Genomic DNA, 16,263 nt, shown 5'->3' on the forward strand with positions numbered 1-16,263 from the left:
GCAAGAAGTTTGATATGGCTGGGCACTGGCACGGGGACAGCTAGGGGACAGAAGGAGAGCCCCAGGGGACAAGAGAAGCAAACCCGGCAATCAGCAGACCCAGGCTTGGTTTATTAGAAAAGTCACAAGCGAACTTCGGGGCACGCGTGGTATGGTCATATTTGCACTGATTTAAAGCATTTTTGCTCTATAGCATGAGAAGTACGTTGGAGGTAGGCGAGATAAGTGTGCAGGGAGGATCAGCCAGCAGCCAGAGCTCATGGGGACCCCGTGGACGAGGCTCAGGGCAGCAGGAAGTGTATCCTGGGAGTGTGGTGTGTGTGTGTTCATCTACCACGGGTTCCTACCTCTTGTATTTTTTTTCTTCAAACTTGTATGATGAAGCCATCTAACAACCTGACCAAGAAGAAGCCAGAAGAGCCGGGGAGGGGATGATGGCGATCCGGGGTAGAGCAATGAGTAGTGCGCAGAAGGCCAGCTAAAATAAAATAATTCATAGAATAGAGTGAGTCTTTGGTCATCTGTAATATTATTGCGTGCATGTGTGTGTGTGCCCGTGCGTGTGCATGAGCGTGTGTGTGTGTATGTATGTGGTGCATATGAGCAAAGGTAAAAATGGCTCACTCTTTTCTCTGAATTATGTTAGAAGCATTACAAAGTATTATAATGTTATTCATTTTGCAGGAATAGGAGAGAGAAAATATCTTAGAGGGTTTGACAAATTAAATGTGCAACTAGAAAGTAAAAAATGGCTTCGGCCGGGGATACAGCTCAGGAGCACGGCACCTGCCTAGTAAGCGTGAGGTCGAGAGTTTGATTCCCAGTACCAAAAAAATGGAAGCAAGTAAAAATGGCTTAATGTTGAAAAAGATAAAGCCTATAAATATATTTTTTTTATGTTTTATATGTAACGAGAGGGAAAAGAGAGGCGAAGTAACTTCCCCAAAGTAACGTCACTAAGAAGTTGTAATGCTTAGGGCTAAAACCTAGTCCTTGGGGCTGGGGATTTAGCTCAGCGGCAAAGCGCCTGCCTGGCAAGCGCAAGGTCGTGAGTTCGGTTCCCAGTACCGGAAAAAAAAAAAAAAAAAAACAAATAAATAAATAAAACCTAGTCCTTTGAACACCACGCCTGCTGGCGGCTTGTTGGTTTCCAGCCACCAAGTTTGCCACATGGCATTCAGAGTCCAGCAGAATCCTCTGAGATACGGTTCTCTCAGGATTTTATTTGTGGAAAGAAAGCTCTTCCTTGTTTAAGCGCCTAATAGAGGTAGAGTGTGGGCAAGATCAGGTCCTGACCCCAAAGCTTACAGTCTTATAAACAGCACCTGCACTGCTAAAGGCAAGAGGGTAGGACATATTTGGGGTGCATCTAAAGAGAAGGGCCCTAGCATGGCACCGGACGACAGTGCAGGAAAACGTGCTCAAAGAGCGGTCTGGAATTACCCCAGCTCCACCGACAGGTTCCCAATGCGCAGTCCCTTTCCCTCCCATCTGCTATATTTTCTTCCCAAAACGATCCCTCCGTGTTCCTTTCCTAGAGGGGTGTGAGCACGGGTCTGATTCTCACCACCGACCTACGGAGACAGGACACGCAGGCATTCTTACTCCATTCTACAAGTGAAGAAAGTGGGACTCAAGATGATAAACAAGGGGCTGGGGATTTAGCTCAGCGGCACAGCGCCTGCCTGGCAAGTGCAAGGTCGTGAGTTCAATTCCTGGTACCGGTAAAAAAAAACAAAAAAACAAACAAACAAAAAAAAAGATGATAAACGACACTGCATTTTCACAAGACTCACTCCACACCACCAAGCCTAGACTCTGGGCTTCTAGACCTCTCTGTTACTCCTTCCACGAAATCAAAGATTTCTTACTTCATTTACAGTCCAGGCTGACCAAGCTCACCCCTCTTTCCTTCCTGCCGAGTTCCTTCTCTTATCTACTTTCTTCCTCGTCTATGCTGGTGCAGAATGGAGGGCTTGAGGGAGGTCAGGACAGCCGCCCCACACATATTTCCTTGGCAGATTTCAGGTTGGTTGTTCAGAGAAACTGCAGACCTCTGCACACACGGGAGGACTCTGAGACGCTCTCCTGTGGAAAAGGAGACGTACCCCTGTCTACGTGAGCGGAACAAGTGTGGCTATAGAGAGAGGCCTTTTGAGATCTGTACATGGAAAGAAGAGATGGAGTCTGACACCTGGACCAGACATGCTCACCCCCAGTGGCTTTACCTGGGAGACTTTATGTGTGTCACAAGACAGCACAGGCTGGCTGCACAACCCCTCCCCAGCTTGCCCCAGCCTGTGCCACCTCCCCGCCCCATCAAGCCCAAGCTTGGGTCGCCTGGCTGTCCTCTTACTGGGTGACACTCTATCCTCACTTTATTCAGAGGCTCAGTGACTGACTAGCACGGGGAAGGGGGCGGGGAAGTTCCATTGTCCCCTACCCCCATGACCTGTCTAATGAGGATGCATGCAAATCTACAATTTGAGGACAGAGTAATACACAATTGAATGAAAGTCCGTCCACTTACACTACATAAGCTCCTAATCAATTCAGTTCAAAGTCAACCCACACGGGGCACATCATATAGCTTGGGAATTTTCCAAAGGGAATTTTGTTTATAATTTTGAAAGGAAGGGAGGGGTAGAAAATAATAGGAGTGAACAGTGCGGTCTGCCCCTTTTTTATCTGTCCAGGAACAAAATGTACTCCTAAATAGCAGGAGCACATGCTGTTTTTATTTAACCAATTAGTCACAGGTTAGATGAAGCAACCTTTAAAAAAAAAAGTTACTGCAAGGAGGATTTCACACTCTGAAGTTCATCACCGGAGAATGTCAGAGGGGAGAACTTCTGAAAGCAAATCAGCAACTTCACAACCCTTTACTTAATCGCCTGCACAGTTAATGTGAAAGGAAAAAGACAGCTATGTTAAGAAAGAAGGGGATGTTTCCAAGCGTCCTCTAGGACAGGCAGGTCCGTGTGGCGTCAGCGATGGTGGCTGTAATTACACAAGGTAATGTAATCACGAGGAGTGGGGGTGCTGCTGCCTTGGATTTGCGGGGAAAATCTCTGCTCAAGGTTCTGCAGAGGCCCCTGCCTCCGGCTCTGATGCTGGAGAGGTCTAGAATTCATTTTCTGCCTCTGAGCCTGCAGCCAGATCTAAAGTGCTCTTCCTCTTGAACAAAGGAGTCCAGTCTAACCTGAAATACCAGATCTCCTAATGAGCCCTTGGCCCCAGTCTTCCTGCCCCTGAGTTTAACTCCTTCTTTCCTGCAGCTCCTTAGGGGGAAACCTTCGGCACCAGGAACGTGTTTTGAATTTAAACAGCATCTATCTTTGATGAGAGTCTTCGTGTCCATTTTTTAGAAATTAGTGTGCACAATATCCCTTTGCACATGCACGGTCACTGTGGGGTACTAGAAAAGAAAACTGTGTGAAGTCACATAACACAACCGATCACTACAAGGAGATGTATTCATCTCCCTGATTCGTACAGATGTCCAGGTAAAAAGGAAAATTAAATTAATGGTTCTGCTCATTCACCGCTCTATTACTGTGCAACTTTTTGCTGGTTCACAAGGGGTATCAGATGTCTCTTAAAGCACCTAAAGTCTCTATATTACTATGGTAACAACACACTCCCACCTAGTAAGTGAAAATATAAATTTCCAGACAGTGTGAGTGTGTTTTTGATTTCGACTGTAGATATCCCTGTTGTTCATTCTTCGAGTCCACCTTTAGATTTCAGGGTTTAAGGTTTTGTGATTCTTCTGAATCATACTTAGTGGATGCAATTTAAAAACGTATTAGATATAAAAACTTGGGGCTATTAAATTCCTGCTATCAGAAAAATAGTGGAATCTGAAACACGTAACTAACAATGTTGCTAGCATGTTACTAACAATGTAAAGCAATGCAAACTTGAGGAAGACATACCTTGCTCCTTTTTTTCTTTAAGGAAGCTATGCAATTAGAAAAGATTTAGAAAAAAAGAAAAAACAAGGCACCGGCTGGTAGGAAATGTGGAGGAAGGGGACACAGCGCCGTGGGTAAGAGAGTAACCAGTACAACTTACTTGGAGGTAAGCTAGTAATTAGCGTTCAAAGATTGCATCATTTCCTTTGATCTGATCAGTCTCCCTTGATTGACTTATTCTAAGGAAACAATTAGAGATGCACAAACGTTTTTAGGTCACAATTTGTTTATTTCAGCATCGTTTATAGTGGCCCATATTAGAATCCACTGTGCACGGAAAAACTGAGCAATCAAATCTAACGCCCTGATGCATTTGCTCAGGACGCCCAGCAGCGGGGTCTTCCTTCTAGTCCCAGTTCTGTGGCTATGACAGCACAGCTGCCTCTGAGGCGCAGAATCCACGCACTGGACTCTTCAGGAGGGAGTGAATTAGTTTTAAAAGTTGTAGGTAATCTACCAATCAGTTACGCCTCTGACTGAGACCCAAAACCCGTATTAACCTTTTTCTCCTCAAAATATAAAGTTGCTTTATTTTAAAAGTTACTCATTTTCCTAAGAACGCTACCAACAGTTAATTTGGTTTTTACAGTTAACTGGTTTTTACTGTTCTCTCATTGTGGATTTAACAAATAAATATAGGAGTAGCATAAATACTTTAATGTATTTTCTCAGATACAGCTCTGCGAAGAACCCCAGGGGTTTCTCCATGGAATGAGGACAGAGCTCAGCCCAGGTTCCAAGCGCGCTGCTCACCTGACTCACCGAGTCCTCCCTACAGGCTGTGAAGCGGCCCTGGGGTGCCCCGTCTCCCAGGAGAAAGTGGAAGGACAGAGCTGCAGCGATTTGCCAGATAACCCAGCCCAGCCAGAACTGGAACCCAGGCACTGTGATCCAGGGCCTGAGGTCACCCCAGGGCCTGAGGATGTTATTAAAATGCCATTGTTACATACAAATACAGAACTTAAAGCTTATGTAACCTAGATTCCTATTTAAGTGCATTGGGATTTTTGTTAAATAGAAGCAGAGGAGGGCGGAAGTGAGCACTGAGGAAGGAGACACCGGGAGGTGGGGATGGGGAAGCATTCATTGCTAGGCAAAGAGGGGCGGGGGGCGCTGCTAAAGAAAAACGCTCTGGCCAGGAGCCCAGTTGTGGGTTTGTCCCTGAGGCAAGGACAGCAGCCCTGAAGAAGGAAGTGTGGGCCAGGATTGAAAGGCCAGGGCCACGTGTTAGAGCCCCTCTGTGTTTTAGGCCTGTGGTCTATCTTGTCTTTTTCTTTCTCCTGTGAGAAATGAAGACGGACAGATGGAAGCGGCGGGTGACGTGATTGGCTACGGTCTTTCCGAGCACCGTAGCTGGCACTGGCGCCAAAGGTGGATCACGGACAAGGAGACGTCGGGCTCCAGAGGGGAGAGCCAGGCGCCCAAGAGAGCCAAGTAGCTGTGGGCAGTGGGCTGGAGAGGGAGGCACAGGTTGTGTCATTTCATAGCGAGGTGCAGGCTTTGATCAGCAGTAAGCTGCAAGCGATTAAAAGACAGGTGAAGGCACCGAGAGAGGTGACCAAGGAAAGTAGGTGATGCACATGTGCATTTTAGAGGCCCCACAAGGACACCACCGTCTTCCACCCCGAGTCCCAGCACAGCAAACAATAATAAAAGGAAGAAAAGGAAAAGACTGATTTGTTAAGGTCAGAAGAACTCACTTTACATAGAGGCAACTCTGTAATTTTTTTTTTTTTCAAACCTAGAAAAGGTTTTTTGAATATAGAGCCGATTCTGATTTAGAAATTCGAATACCATAAAAAACCCATAAATAGATATTCTGGAGAATAATTTAACAATCAGGTCAAGTATTCAGTCGATAGTAAATGTACCTTTGTCCTGTCTGAGCTGCATTTTAATTCTTAGGATGGGAAGTTGTTAAAATAATTTCCAAAGGCTGATTAAATTACTAATACATGTACAGTGAAATTAAATAATCAAAGTCTTTAAAAGTCACCAAAAAAAAAAAAAAAAAACCAAAAAAACAAAAACTAAGACATACTTACCCTGAAAGTCACAGAAAGTAAAGCCTAAACACTCCTCTGGTGAAATCTTAGGATGGACACTTAGAGAACCAGGGAACACACCCACTGATCCTGGGGGCAGGACACGATCGCCCCAAAAGCTGTGTGACCTCCAGGAGAGTGGGCCAAGTTCCAGCCCAATGAGACCCAAACCAGGAAGCTCTGTGTCTCCTCCTCCCAAGGGACACCAGGGAAAGCTGGAATTGTCATTTACTGAGAGCCTGCTCTGAATGCTTCCCTCGTCCTCTGAAAAAACCCACAGCTAAGTTTCTGGAGGAAAATCTTTAATGGAAACAAAGATATTGAAACAATGAAAAGAAGGCTAGCTCAGGAAAATGATAGCACACACCTGAAGGATCTCCCAAATCAAGGAAAGTTCCAGCACTCAGAAGGCTGAGGCAGGAGGATCACTGGGAGGTGAGGCCACCCTAGGCTACAGAGTGAGTTCAAGACCAGCCTAAACTACATAGCAACACACTGTCTCAAAAAACAAAACAAAACAAAATGAAACAAAAAAACCTAAAACACTAAACTCTCCATGCACGGAACAACCAGAACACAGTTTCACAACTGCATGGTTAGGTGCTGGGAGGTATGACCTCCCGAAATGCCACCGTGATGCCCAGATGGGAGCACTTGGTAGGAGAGGAGCAGTGACTCTCAGGCTGTCTTGGTGAAGGGCCACTTCTGCTTTATTTTGCCTGACTGCATTAACCGCAGTTCTATCGCCCTGGGTATAACACAGCCCATGGTAGTCAAAGCTGATCAGGTGGGTTCCCGGCACCTCGAGGGGCCGGTCCCCGGCAGCCAGGCGGATTTACCCATCACACGCTTACTCTCAGTATCTGTCCCCATCTTCTCCCTGACTTGCGACAACAAACAGGTTCTGACTGACTTTTGAACTAGTGCTTAGCATGCGGAGGCCCTGGGTTGAATCCCCAGCAGCGAAACAAAAAGAAATAAATCCAGCAGTCCCCAGGCTGCTCTCAAAGCTGGTCCTGAGGCCACCCCAAAGGGCAGCAAGTCTGATACCCGAGGGGCACCCTAGAGCACAGGGGACAGAAATGGACCAAGGAGCCGGGATCAGCCCTGCACACACTGGGGGGGGGGGGTGGTGTCATTTTTTTTTTTTAAATCACATCTTGGCATAAATCAGTAGCATTTGGGCAGAGGATAAAAGACACAGCATGAGCATCCACCCCTTACAACGTGAGGGACACAATGCCTGAGCGAGCCCCCAAACTGCAAAAAGAAGAGGACTACGGAAGCGCACGGAAGATTTGGGCTCGGCCAAATCTTTGCTGGTGGTACCCGATGGGCAGGGCTCGCCCGCAGCACCGGGGTTCCCAGCCTGGCCTCCCGTCACTTCCTGTGCCACACACCTGCTTCGCCTCTTTCCTTCTGGCTGGGAGCGACAGTAGCACTGGGGTCAGGGCGGCAGCAAGCGCCATATGAGCAGCATGTAGGAATCCCTAAACACAGCCTCTGGCACACGGGACCTGGCACATAGGGTTTTTTATTTTTTTTCCTCCCAGCCCTTTCTGTGTTTTTTATTTTGAGACAGGTTATCACTAAGTAACTTAGTTGGCCAGATTAGGCTCAAAGTTGCAATCCTGCTGTCTCAGCCTCCCAGAGTGCTGGGATTTCAGGGGTGCAGTACCACTCCTGACCCAGTTCTGGGGTTACTTTACTATTTGTTTTTTGAGGCTTTTCTCCTCTGGCAGGTTCAACCTCAGAACCAAGATTAGAGGCATTGGAGAAGTCTTTGTTGCAGACTCTTGGACACCCCGGATGAGCTCCTGATTCAGAAGCCCCCATTCTCAGAAGAGAGAACAGGAATCCCCCCAACTCTCACTGCTCGCCCTTCCCAGTTCTCCGCTCCTCATCCTTCAAATCCCGGCATCCCCAACACACACATGCACACGCATGTGCACGCACGCACACGCACGCTCACGGGCGAGATGCATCACTGCAAATTGCACCCACATGCACAAGAGAGAAAGTCTCTTGCTGCGGCCTAACCCAAAGGGAGACACTGCTGTGACCTAGTAAGGAGGCAGCGGATAGAAGCCCTGGGCCGCCACCAGCAGGCAGGCGGGTCCCAGATACCATCGATGCCTCGGGGGCACTTGCAGCATGTGACTTGGGTCCTGTGGCCACCACTGATTGCATCTTATCGGACAGGAAGGAGCAGAAAGAGAGGAGGCCGGAGAGGGGTCATCAGTTGGGCGGTGCCTGATGGGATCCCTGTCACCAGAGAGGGACAAACATGAGGCCTCTTAAGGCGGACCCACTGCCAATCTGGTTCTGGTTCTGCGGGTCACAAGAAAGGGAAGGATGTAACTGGCTACGGAACTAGCAGAGCAGTTTCCCTCTATCCCCGCAGCCGCAGGGCCTACAGCCTCACACTTTCCCAGCCTCTTAGAACCTTTGCTTAGCGCGAACATGAAAATCACAATTCAACTGAATCTTATGCAAATCCTGTTTTTGTGTTTGCAGTGCTGGAGATGAACCCCGGCCCTCGTGCATGCTGGACAAGTGCTCTGCCACTGAACTACACTTCCTACCGCCTGGGGAGGGCGGGCACTGCGTTCACCCTGCTCCGCTCCCCCCGCCCCTCCCCACCCTTCCCCCACCCAGCCCAGGCCGCCTGGGAGCACTCGTGGGCATGCGCAGAACAGCAGCCGAACTCCAGGGCAACCTGATTGATTTATATATTCTTGCTGGCTGTCCACAATGCACCTCACTTTTTCCTCGTTTAAACACAGACTAGGAAACAGTCATACGCCCTTTAGAGTAACGTTATGAAGACTCTGTGAGCAGAAAATCAAGAAGCTCTGGGGAAAGTAGGTTGAGCAAGAATTTGAGCCATGCGGTAACAGAAAGAGCAGAGCCCTGGGGACACGTCGGAAGGTCACAGGAATTAAGAAATGTCAGCGAGGGGAATCCCAGGAATACCAGCTCTAGTTCCTTGTTAGCAAGTACTGGAGGTAGAGACAGTAAGATGAGAAGTGGGGACATATTCGGTGATAGGTACTTTTTTCTTTTCTTCTCCTCTTGGTAAAAGAAGTATGTCTGAGGGGTTTTGTTGTTGTTTTTGGTTTTTTGAGACAAGGTCTCACTATGCAGTTCTGGCTGGTCTCAAACTCGCAGTGATCCTCCCGCCTCAGCCTCCTGAGTGCTGGGATAAAAGGCGTATGCTACCATGTGCAGCAAGGACACGTTTTTATAAATCAGTTTCCACTACTCAGGAAAAGTTGTTGACCAAGAGCAGGTTATGTCTGTTCAGCCCCTGCCCAAGCACCATATTGGGTGTAAGGAACGCACAGCAGTCCAGCCCACACGGTCCTGATCACAAGCGCTCAGGTTCCAGCTGGGATGGTGGGGCGAGAGAATCAGAAGAAAAGACACTTCCGGCTGTGATGGGCTCTCTGGATGCCACGCACAGGAGAACAAGCGGAGGCGGCGCCCAAGCCCCCTCTCAGAGAATGAGAAGATGATTAGGGCAGAAAACATGGAACGGTGCGCAGAGCAGGGGAACAGGAGAGGGTGGGGTGCCCTAGGACTGTGACAGCCCTGGTGGCCAGCACCACACAGGGGACAGTGGCTTGAGATGGCCACCTCGCTGGGGCGTGTCCTATACCTACCCTCCCTCACTGTTACTTGAACAAAATAAGCACACACGTGCCTCAGGCCCTTCGCAGAGACTCCAGCATGCTTTCCCTATATCTTCTCCTTGCACACTTGCACGTGGCTGTCTGCTCAGTATCACTGTATCAGTGACAAGCCGTGGAAAACAGCTCTTTAGTACCCTCTGGCCTTTAACTTCCCTGTATTTTTAAATCATTTTTCTACTTATCATCTTTGGTTTTGGTTTTTTTTTCCTGGTACTGGGGATTGAACCCAGGGCCTTTGCACTGAGCTACATTCCCAGCCCTTTATTTTGAGACAGGCAGGGCTGGAACTTTCAGTGCTCCTGCCTCAGCCTCCCAGATTGCTGAGATTACAGGTGAGCACCACCACACCCAGCTTCTAGCTGCCATCTTGTATATAAATCCATTTATTGTCTCTAAAATTCAAGAGCCAGGAGGGCAGGAACATCGTTTGTTTACGGATCTGCACCACCTAGAAAAAGGCCTGGGGCAGAGCAGGATTTTAATGACTACTTGTGGGACGAGCAGATGCTCAAATAAGTGGGCTCGAAGGATAAGAGCCGGCCAGGAGGCCCCAGAAGACACAGTAGAATGGCCAGCATTTCCTGATCCATCGAGAATGAATTGCATCAACTCACTTCCACAGAGAGATGATGTGCAACCTGAAAAAGACAGTTTTCAATATCGGGGGGCATGTTAACCTGTAAACCAGTTTTTAAACTCTCCCCTGAAAAAGATATATGTTCTAAAATGAGTGAAAAGACCAAAGGATTAGCTCTGCTGAATGCACGGCAAATCTGGTTTCTGATCAGTTGCGCCAGCAGATCATAATAAGGCCAGAACTATTAAATGACTTAGAGAAGGAGTCAAGGAAGTCTGGGTGGGGTACCAGCTGTGCTTTGGCTGTAGAATGTCCCCCCAAAGTCTCCAGTGTTTAGAAGAGGGGCTTTCGGAAGGTGACCAGGTCATGGGGCGCTATACCCATCAATGGAGTCACCCGCAGATGAGTTCAGAGCCGAAGGTGCTATTGGGAGGTCCGGTCTGGTTGGGGGTGGTCTGTGGGTGTGGCTCGAAGGATGTGTTATGGTTTGGTTTGGTTTTGTCTTGTTTGTTTTTGAGTCAGGATCTCAATACATAGTCCAGGTTGGCCTTGAATTCGCTTAAGTAGTCCAGGCAGGCCTGAAACTCGCTCTGCCTGGACTATATAGTGAGATCTTGTCTCAAAAGCAAGCGGTAGTGGTGGGGATACCCCGGATTGACAGCCACAGCCAGAAGCAGGGGAGAGACCAGGAAAGATGCCACCCAGCGTCGCAGAGAGAGCACTCTGCTGACACCTTGGTTTTGGACTTGTGGCCTCAGAAATGGGAAAGAACAAACTGCTGGTGTTTTAAGCCATCCAGTGGCTGCGGCCACCCTAGGAAATGAATGAGACCCACCCCCCCCCCCTGCCTGCGAGGGGTGGAGGCAGGGACAGTCTGAGCTGCTGACATCCATTTGGAGATGTGTTAGACACTTGTGCGCACAGACTGGACTCCACGGGACCTAAAATCTACTGTCTCCTCCTCTAAGAATTACATAAACTCGACCAGATGCTGCTTCTGAAGGAAGAAGCCCCCCACAGTTTAAGACGCCTGCACAGATCTAAGAAGAACAGGCTGGCCACCAACGTGCCAACAGTACCGGTGCCGCAGAGGAAGTCACCGTGTGGTGGGACCTTAAACAATAAAAACACTCAACCCATGCTGAACTTAGTAGAACAAAATGCTTTAAAAGATGAAAGTTTAGCAAATACATATATAGTCGTGTGCCGCCTAAGAAGTTCATGGTAATGTCAGGCTGCAGCTAAATAGTGGTTCCCTAAGATTAGAATGGAGCTGAGACTATCCCAGCACCGGGTGAGATCGTGGCTGTCCCACCATTTCATGGCAAAGCTTATCCCTCTCGTGTCCGTGGTGATGCCGCTGTAAATCAACTAAGTGCGCCAGTCCCCTAAGAGCAGCACACACCATTCTATACAGCGTGTCGAGCTTGAAGATGATAATGTACATCTGTTAATGGCTGGTCCATGTGCTATATTTTTAATCACTGTTTTAGAGGGTACTGCCATCTACTTAAAAATAAATTTACTGTAAGACAGTATGCTGTGTGAGGCCGCAGCAGCCTCCTACTTGTATTTATCACCACTCACAGTGGTCCCAAGAGGCCACATGTAAGTGGTACTGTACACCTGTAGGCCTAGCACCCCAGGAGACTGAGGCAGGAGGATTGCAAGTTAGAGCCCTACTGGTGATTTAGCAACTTAGCGAGACCCTGTCACAAAATAAAAAATAAAAAGACCTAGAGATATAACTCATCATGAAGGCCCTGAGTTCAACCTCCAGCGTGCAATAAATAAATAAATAGCTATCCCACCCAGGTATAAGTACACTCTGTGACATTTGCACGGTGACCAAACTGCTTAACAATGCATTTCCCTGTCACTAAGTAGCACGGGCTGTTTAATAGCTGTGGTCGTGGGGTCTGGGGATAGTTTAAGGGTACAGCTGGACCTAGCATGCATGAGGAAGGAAAGGAGGAGTTAAATAGTAGTTAGCACCCCAGTTCTTAACAAAATGATCGATGTAAAATCAAAGAATTTGACAGAATAGCCAAGCATGAGTGAATAATTATGATAGGTATTTGGTATAAATGGAGAAAAATAAGCACTAGGACAACAGCCTTCTTTCCAACTATACACATCTCTTTAGTAAACAGCCATCAAATTCTGAGGCAGAATTTGATCAGATTCTTAGAACAAGACCCAATTAAAAAAAAAAAAAACCACGTGAACAACAGGTAAAGTGCATTGAAGTAATTACAACGGAACAACTATGAAGTTGAACATGGTGACACATGCTGATAATCCCAGCACTTGAGAGGTTGAATTAGGGAGATCGAAAGTTCAAGGCCAGCCTGGGCCACATAAGGAAACTGTCTCCCAAAACACATAGAAGCTATCAAACGACATCTAGGATGGGTTAAAATTCAGAATGTGGCAAGTCATTTTTACAGGAATAAAAATAAACAGGGCTGGGGACTTAGCTCAGCGGCAAAAGCACCTGCCTGGCAAGTGCAAGGTCGTGAGTTCGGTTCCTGGTACCGGAGAAAAACCAAAAAAAATAAAAATAAACAGCACCGGGCTGGGGATTTGGCTCAGGGGTACAGCACCTGCCTGGCAAGAGCAAGGTCGTGAGTTCGATTCCCGGTACCGGAAAAAAAACCCAAAAAATAAAAAATAAAAAAATAAACAGCTCCTCATTTTATACGTCTTCCATGACGCTCATTAGGTTTTTGAGTGTGAAAAAAACATGGCTTGGAAATTGGTCCTCCCACAGTGGCCCTGGTTGACCTGTTTGAACAGTCAGGGTTTAAGGACGTCCCATCCCAGCAAAGCTCAGGGCCCTGTGCTGAAGCAGGGCCGGCCTTTCTAACAATCTCACTACAAGGAGCTTTATTCCATTCTTTTCCTCTCTAAGTCCCTTAAGATGTCCATTTTTAAAGAACTCTCTTTGCATCTAAAATTCAGGTCCAAATTTTTGTTCCAGCAGCTATCAAATTTAAAACTGTGTAGAATCCATTTTTATCGAACAATGGTCCTCAGACCACAGTAAGTACCAGTGGGTGTCTGGCAGGGACAGGGATTTCCTGCCTCCTCTGTTTGATGAAATCTCTCGTTATAACACTGTTAGGTCACCAAGATACATAGCTTGCCAAACCTCATCTTAGACATTTATGTGGGTTTTCCCGAATAACCCTCAGCAACTTAAATCCTAGATGTTATTGCCAGCTACCAGGGAAATTAAGCAGCAAATACAGGAAATATAAAGTGACTAACAGAGATTGCACAACTTTTTCTCATGGGCATTTTCCATGGCTGGGAAACAAACCTGAGGGTACAGTGGAAGACAGAAAAGTGCTCACAGACATCCTGAGGTTCAGTGTCTGCAGGCACGTGGAGAAATCTCTAGGTCGGTTCCTGGAAGGCTGGAATGTTTGAGTCGTAAACCTCTGTGCCTGAGGCTTGTTCAATTATGTCTGAGGAGTCATGATTAGACATGATCGGAATGGTGTGGTAGCAAAGGTCAACATTTAAATGTTTTATAGGTGCACAATCACCTTTCTCTCATAAAAATAATGAATTCCCGATCGTCTGAAATCAAGACCTGTCTGTGCAGAAAGTTGTGTTTTTTTTGTTTTGTTTTTGTATGGGGAATTGCACTCAGGACCTTGCGCTTGCCAGGCAGGCGCTTATGCCAATGAGCTATAGCCCCAGCCCCTGAAATCAAGACCTGTCTGAAGAAACACATTTAGACTTTCCTATTCAAGTTTGACACCCCATAGTCATTTGAGACCCTACAGTACCTTCACAAAAAATGAAAATCTAAATAATGACTGCTGATTGGCTAAGCCCAAGCATGCTAGTTTTCTGTCATTGTGATGAAATACCTAAAGTAATCAACTGATAAAGGAAAAGACTTATTTTGGCCCCTGGTTTCAGAGATCTTCAGTCCCCTGTCACTAGGCCCTGTGGTGGCCCTGTACATCATTGTGGGGACACGTGGAGGAGGAGGTCTGTCCCCCCCCCCCCAGGAATGCCAGGAAGCAGAAAGAGAGGGGAAGGAGCCAGGGTCCCAATCTCTCTGAAGGGCACCCCCTCACTGACCTTCTTCCCCGGGACACCACCTGCTTGGTTCATCTGAGACATGGTCTCACTGCGTGGTCCCGGGTGGCCTTGAATTCGGGGTCCCCTGCTGCAGGCCCCACCTCTTCAGGGTGCCACCAGCACGGACTGGAGCCCCAGTTTCCACACACAGGCCTTGGGGGACATTTCAGGTCCAAATTAGGGCAAGCAGGATGGGAAAAGTGCTCAGAGAGGATTGTGTACGGCGGTTACAGAAGAGTGTGACAGAGCTGCGCAGAGGAGGAGGCCGGGAAGGGAGTCTAATCTCGGGAATAAAGCACAGGGACCACGTGGGCTCCCTGAGATCACCCTCCAGGATGTGGAAACAGAGCGACGCAAGGCCAGAAGACAGAGCAGGAGAACCCGGCTTGTGCTTGCTCGACAGGGACCGAAGGGATAACATCCCTCAAGAGGCGAGGCAGGATGGTTGCTGTTGCCGTTGTTATGGACCCTTTATATCTGGAATCCCTTCTGTTTTTAGGTACAATAGGCATCAAAGACTTGAGTGAAAACTTTGGTTTTATAATAGGTTTATTTTCTCGTAGATTTTTCTGCGGTGCTTAAGTTCAGCTACTCATTTAAATCTCTCTGCAAAAACTCACAAAACTTCACAAAAGCATATTTGTTACTTATGCAAAATGCAATTATTTTAAAGCCTATACTTTATGGCTTAGAAAAAAGAAAACATTTACATTTCTTCCAGATACATACATAACATAAATTTCTAATTTCTCTAGACAGAAAACTGTTCGCTCTCCCATCTATTTTGCGAAGTCCTTCCTTGTGTTCCACTACTTATATTAAGGTTGTAATCATAAAGTGGCCTGTGCCTTCTCCATCCCCTTCATCCTGTAACTAACAAAAAATGGAAAACACTGAGAATCTATAAAATATATACGACAGCCAGATGGAAAATCCACTGGCAACGTTGTAACACACTAATTGGGCATCAAATTTCCCCTGAAAATGTTCCTTTCCAGAACATAGATGAAGTATCCTGTGGGTGTCGGATGTACAACTAAGAGGAAATTCATTCTTTCTGTATAAATAAATCATTCAGAATTGTTTTACTAGACTTTCTTTTTTTTTTTTTTTTCCTGGTACCGGGAATCGAACTCACAACCTCACGCTTACCAGGCAGGCGCTGTGCTGCTGAGCTAAACCCCCAGCCCCCTAGACTTTCTTATTGGCTCCTGGAAAAGATCAGTGGTAGGATGTGGGAAATCTAACTGATCAAACATCCAAAAGGTTTGTGTCAGTGAATGAGAACAAAATTAATATCATCAGGCTGTTAGACTGGTTCCAGATAACACTCATGCTTTGCAAACAATTCTGGAATAAGACCTCCATATGGATATATACACAAAATTTTATCGTTCATTTTATTTATTTATTTATTGAGGGGTACCAGGAATTGAACTCAGGACTTTGTGCTTGCCAGGCAGCACACTGTGCTGTTGAGCTATATCCCCAGCCTCAAAATTTCACAGTTCAAATGATACGCTGAAATATCTTAAAGAACAAATTTTAAGGGGCTGGGGATTTAGCTCAGCGGCAAAAGCGCCTGCCTGGCAAGCGCAAGGTCGTGAGTTCGGTTCCCGGTACTGGAGAAAAAACAAAAAAAAAAAGACTAAAAAATAAAAAAAAAAAGAACAAATTTTAAGACTTTATGCTCTAACATCAATTCCTAGTTCATATTTCCCCCAAACACACTGTATAAAAATAACTTTACACTGAGAGACTTTCCATCCACATACTTATTCAGAACGACAAATTGCAATGAATATAATGGTTGTCTGGCTGTTGTACAGTTTTCATGATAATTGAGAGATAATTTGAACCTCCATATT

At 46.7% G+C, this 16,263-nt stretch overlaps 1 long non-coding RNA gene across 2 annotated transcripts; it reads left to right on the plus strand.

Moving 5' to 3' along the window:
• The first annotated feature begins 1,092 nt into the window (after nt 1-1,092).
• Nucleotides 1,093-4,948, plus strand: LOC102030534. 2 transcript variants are annotated; one of them, XR_001231141.1, is made up of 3 exons: nt 1,093-3,015; nt 3,279-4,083; nt 4,650-4,948. It is a non-coding gene; the product is annotated as an uncharacterized LOC102030534 (long non-coding RNA). The 2 variants fall into 2 exon arrangements; XR_001231140.1 differs by having other exon boundaries at nt 1,099-3,015; nt 3,961-4,083.
• Nucleotides 4,949-16,263: the final 11,315 nt, after the last annotated feature.

The sequence above is a fragment of the Chinchilla lanigera genome, unplaced genomic scaffold (assembly GCF_000276665.1).
Source record: "Chinchilla lanigera isolate Chin_1 unplaced genomic scaffold, ChiLan1.0 scaffold00085, whole genome shotgun sequence".
Classification (NCBI taxonomy): domain Eukaryota; kingdom Metazoa; phylum Chordata; class Mammalia; order Rodentia; family Chinchillidae; genus Chinchilla; species Chinchilla lanigera.